The sequence below is a fragment of the Priapulus caudatus genome, unplaced genomic scaffold (genome assembly GCF_000485595.1).
Source record: "Priapulus caudatus unplaced genomic scaffold, Priapulus_caudatus-5.0.1 Scaffold97, whole genome shotgun sequence".
Taxonomy (NCBI): Eukaryota; Metazoa; Priapulida; class Priapulimorpha; order Priapulimorphida; family Priapulidae; genus Priapulus; species Priapulus caudatus.
Window position 1 is genome coordinate 15,301 of NW_014577158.1, and position 5,102 is coordinate 20,402.

Below are 5,102 nucleotides of genomic sequence, written 5' to 3' on the forward strand. Positions count from 1 at the left end.
GAGAGAGAGAGAGAGAGAGAGAGAGAGAGAGAGAGAGAGAGAGAGAGAGAGAGAGAGAGAGAGAGAGAAGCGCATGCTCATCATTTACGCAAACAAGTTTTGGTTTGAAAACTCGTTATTCTTTATTGAATTGTATGTTATTGTGTATTACACAAAACGAGCATTTATTATCTCTTTAGCCTGTCAGTATGTTCAACATAGCCATCGTAGTGCATAAGCAAATAATTATGACCTGCCACCTAGTGTCAGAAATAATTATACAGCGCGCATATATAAATGAATCACTTGGACTTTCGTCACGCCATGACGGGCTTCTCACTCGCGAGATATATCACGGTCAGTATAGACGTGGCCAGAAACGTCCCCGCCATGTTCTCTCTGCGTGTTTGTCGTCGAAGATTAAAGCTGTGACAACTTCGAATGCGCATCATAATTGCAGCTAAGGTGAGTAAATAAATATAGAGGAATTCTTGCTCAACTACAGCTTCCGTAGCTGTTATAATTTCATACTTAATTCATGTCGTTCACTCGTTTAATTACAGCATATAAATGGATTAATCAGGATAACACACATACCTGAATGAGTTCAATTGTATGTGCCCTTTTCATGCGTTATAGTTGCATAAATATGCGTGGTTATAGTATTAAATACTTTGCGACAGGGTCTCGTTAACGGTAAAGACTATATGTCAGTCAGTCTCTCCCTATTCATTCTCCGCTTTCCTTGGCTAAGCCCACAATAAACACAATGAATTGATATATACGCATCAAAGTTATTTTCAGGTTCAATCGCCAGACTGGAGGACACGGAAAATTATCACGTTTTCGAGGCAGCGTCGTGCAATGATTGAGTGGTTAACGGTCTTCAGTTGAAAATACCAAGAGGTGCACAGAGATAAACGCAGGTGTTATTACACTAATGCGTTAATACTAAGATCTACAAATCCCAAAATTAACTAAAAGTAGTCGAAATTCTATTCTTATATCATGGAGCGCATGCATGTGAGCAGATTCCTATACTAAATATCAATAACAATCGCGATATTCAATCATTATGAAGCGCCAAAGCTATAATCATGTAAATAGTATATTTCACAGACGAAAGGGTTTGGCTTTTAAAAACTAGTAGGTCTCAGGAGAGATATCGTGATCCGCTAGAGGCGCCACTATTCAAGACAATGCTATGTTAAATTTTGACGTCTTAGCGACATCTACTGTGGAAAATAATTATAAATGGCGCATAATATAGAATAACCCAGATGGATATATCGTTGACCTGCATTTATAATATTATATTGTGTTTATGCACTGTAAATTTGCATAAACCATTTTTATTGTCTTACTAGAACGTTTTTCATGAATAAGAGTAACGAAGTGCAATGTATTTGCTATAGGCGAGTATATGTGTCAAAAGTGCCTAAAATTCAATTGTAAATGTAAATGTAAATGTAATTGTAAATTTCAATGTAATAAATCTGTAGCAATTGTAAATGATGTAGACATGTGTATATATATTATGTTAGATGCTACTTTCTTGCATCAGTAAGTAGTATTGACGCTAACCCATAAAACGTGTTTTGTAGTTAGCTATTAAAATTGTATAGTATTACAGTAGGTTCCATACGTACGCACTCGCGTACGCACGCCTGTACACACACGGTAGAAATCTGCCGGTGTTTTCTAGCATTAACCGATATGTTGCCGGTGCTAGATTGTGTGTTATAGTGTTATCTAACGCATGCTGACTGTTGGGAGGTTTTTGTGAGCATCAAAGCAAACTAGAATTTTGATTTATTCAGACATTCGAAGAATTGGTTTGCGAACGAAACTTTAGGATTGTTTCCATTTTTGTTCGTAACTCAGCAGTGCTTCGTATAGCATGTCGACTGACAGCATGTATTTGGTGCTCATATTGTAGAGAGAGCGAGAGAGAGGGAGAGATAGTCAGCGAGAAAGACAGTCAGCGAAAGAGAGAGAGAGAGAGAGAGAGAGAGAGGAGAGAGAGGAGAGAGCGAGAGAGAGAGAGAGAGAGAGAGAGAGAGAGAGAGAGAGAGAGAGAGAGCACGCTAGAGCGGGTGAGAGAGACCGCGAGGGCAGGGGAGAAAGAGCGAGCGAGAAAAGGGAGAGATGGGAAGACAGAGAGAAAGATATACGAAACCGGCGACACACGCACAGAGAGCGATGGAAAGAGAGAGAGAGAGAGAGAGAGAGAAGAGAGAGTTACGAGAGAAGAGAACAAAGAAAAAGGGAGAGCGAGAAGAGAGAGAGAGAGAGAGAGAGAGAGAGAGAGAGAGAGAAGAGAGAGAAGAGAGAGAAGAGAACGCATGCTGCTCATTTACGCAAACCAAGTTTTGTTTGAAAACTCGTTATTCTTTATTGAATTGTATGTTATTGTGTTTACCACAACGAGCATTTATTATCCTTTCCAGCCTGTCAGTAATGCTTCAACATAGCCATCCGTAGTCAAAGCACCATAATTATGACCTTCGCCACCTAGTGTCAGAAATAATTATAGACAGCGCGCATATATAATGAATCACTTGGACTTTCGTCCGCCATGACGGCTCTCACTCGCCGAGATATATCACTGGTCAGTAGAGGCCGTGCCAAAAACGTCCCTCCGCCATGTTCTTCTGCTGTTTGTCGTCGATAGATTAAGAGCTGTGCCAACTTCGAATCGCGCTCATAATTGCAGCTAAGTGAGTAAAATAAATATAGAGGAATTTCTAGCTCAACTCCAGCTTCCGTAGCTTGTTATAATTTCATACTTAATTCATGTCGTTCACTCGTGTTTAATTACAGCAATATACATGGATTAATCAGGATAACCCACTACCTGAATGAGTTCAATTCGTATTGCCTCTTTTTCATGCTTATAGTTGCCATAATATGCGTGGTCTTTCAGTATTAAATACTTTGCGACAGGTCTCGTCACGGTAACGACTATATGTAGCAGCTCTCGTCTCCTACTTCATTCTCCTTTCCTTGGCTAAAGCGGCACAATCAACACAATGACATTGATCTATACGCATGCAAAGTTTTTTCAGGTTCAATCGCCACGACTGGAGCCACGAACACTTATCACGTTTCGAGGCCACGCGTCTGCAGTGCTTGAGTGGTTACCGCTCGCCGTTGACTTACGCAACGAGGTGCACAGAGATAGACGGCCGGTGTTATATATATATGTATGTCTATATACCACATATAGATACTTATATATTATATATATTTATATATATATGCCATATCTACAACATGTATAACTATATATATTAGTTAGTATTTATGTTATTATACAAACAGAGTCATATATTATCTCTAAACCCTGTCAGCCTGGCAGACAATGCCCAGATAGTTCGTATGCGAGTCAATCACCCCTGCATTTCAGTTTTTTCCAATTTCCGTTTTCGCAAGTTTATATAAACTGCAGATATTAAATCGTTACGTCCAATTCTAGTGCCAATGCACGTCCGCTGAGGACACGGAAATCAAGATGTTTTCGAGCAACGTCGTGGGCCCGGCGCTCGCTTCATTAGCAACCAAAAGGTTCATCTTTTAATGTCAGGTCTTATTAGAGTATCTTGACGGCTACTTGTACCAGGGATCATCATTAGAGAAGATTGCGAGAGAGGAGAGAGAGCAGAGAGAGAGAGAGAGAGCGAGAGACACGATGCGAGGCGAGCGAGCGACAAGATCAGAGAGGTGGACCGCGAGAGCGAACGAGCGAGCAAAAGAGGGGAGATATAGATAGACGGCTGCAGAGAGAGGCGAGAGAGCAAGAGAGCGGAGCAAGAAGAGAGAGGAGCGAGAGAGAGAGAGAGCGAGAGAGGTGGGAGCGAGGATCACGAGCCGAGAGAGAGAGAGAGAGAGAGACGAGAGACAGATGCGTGCGAGAGTCGAGCGAGCGACAGAAAAGAGAGGGTGAAGCGAGCGAGGGGAGAGATCGATAGACATGCAGCGAGAGAAAGCGAGAGAGAGAGAAGAGAGAGATCAGAGAGAGAGAGAGATGAAAGAGAGAGAGAGCGGGCGCGAGGAGCGAGGGAGAGAGACAGAGAGAAAGCAAGGGGCAAAAAGAAATGAGGGAGGGTGAGCGAAAGAAAGAGCGAGGAGAACGAGAGACAGGTCAGAGGAGAGAGCGAGAGAAAGAGAGAGCGAGTAGAGAGAGAAGAGAGAGAGAGAGATAAGAAACAGATCAGACAGAGACAAACAGAGAGAAGAGAGAGAGAGAGAGAGAGCGAGAGAGAGAGAGAGGGAGAGCGAGAGAGAGAGAGAGAGAGAGAGAGAGAGAGAGAGAGAGAGAGAGAGAGCAGAAGAAGAGAGCGCGAGCGAGAGCGAGTGATAGAAGAGGTGAAGAGAGATGGTTAGACATGCAGAGAGAGAGAGAGGAGAGAGAGAGAAAATCAGAGAGCGTAGCAGAAAGAGGACACACACACATCACACGACAAAATTTCACACAGTTGCACACAGAGGAGAGAGAGCGTAGAGAGAGGAGAGAGAGAGAGAGAGAGAGAAGAGAGAGAGAGAGAGAGAGAGAGAGAGAGAGAGAGAGACAGAGGAGAGAAGAGAGAGAGCGAGCGAGCGAGAGAGGGAGGAGGGGCAGAGAGGAGCGAGAGGAAGATGGGAGAGAGGGAGAGAGAAGGGAAGAAGGTGAGAGAGGGAGAGAGAGGAGAGAGAGAGAGAGAGAGAGATAGGGACGAGCGAGAGAGAGGGGAGAGAGGGAGAGAGAGAGAGGGAGAAGAGAGAGATACCGAAAAGAAGAGAGGAGAGCCCGAGATACCGAGAGAGAGAGAGAGAGAGAGAGAGGAGGAGAGAGAGAGCGAGAGAGAGCAGAGAGCGAGGAGAGAGACGAGAGAGATGAGAGAGAGAAGAGAGAGACGAGAGAGCGGAGAGAGAGAGAGAGAGAGAGAGAGCGAGCGAGAGACGAGAGAGAGCGAGAGAGAGAAGAGAGAGAGAGCGCAGAGAGCGAGAGTAGAGAGAAGAGAGAGATCGAGAGAGAGAGCGGAGAGAGAGAAGAGGAGAGAGAGAGAGAGAGAGAGAGAGAGCGAGAGAGAGAGAGAGAGAGAGAGAGAGAGAGAAGAGAGACGAGTGAGAGAGAGAGAGAG

The 5,102-nt window shown here is 44.0% G+C and overlaps 1 long non-coding RNA gene across 1 annotated transcript; it reads left to right on the forward strand.

Annotated features, from left to right (window-relative positions):
• Positions 1 to 38: 38 nt before the first annotated feature.
• On the forward strand, positions 39 to 3,501 carry LOC106805029. Its single transcript, XR_001393388.1, has 3 exons — positions 39 to 444; positions 784 to 905; positions 3,458 to 3,501. It is a non-coding gene; the product is annotated as an uncharacterized LOC106805029 (long non-coding RNA).
• The last annotated feature ends 1,601 nt before the right edge of the window (positions 3,502 to 5,102 follow it).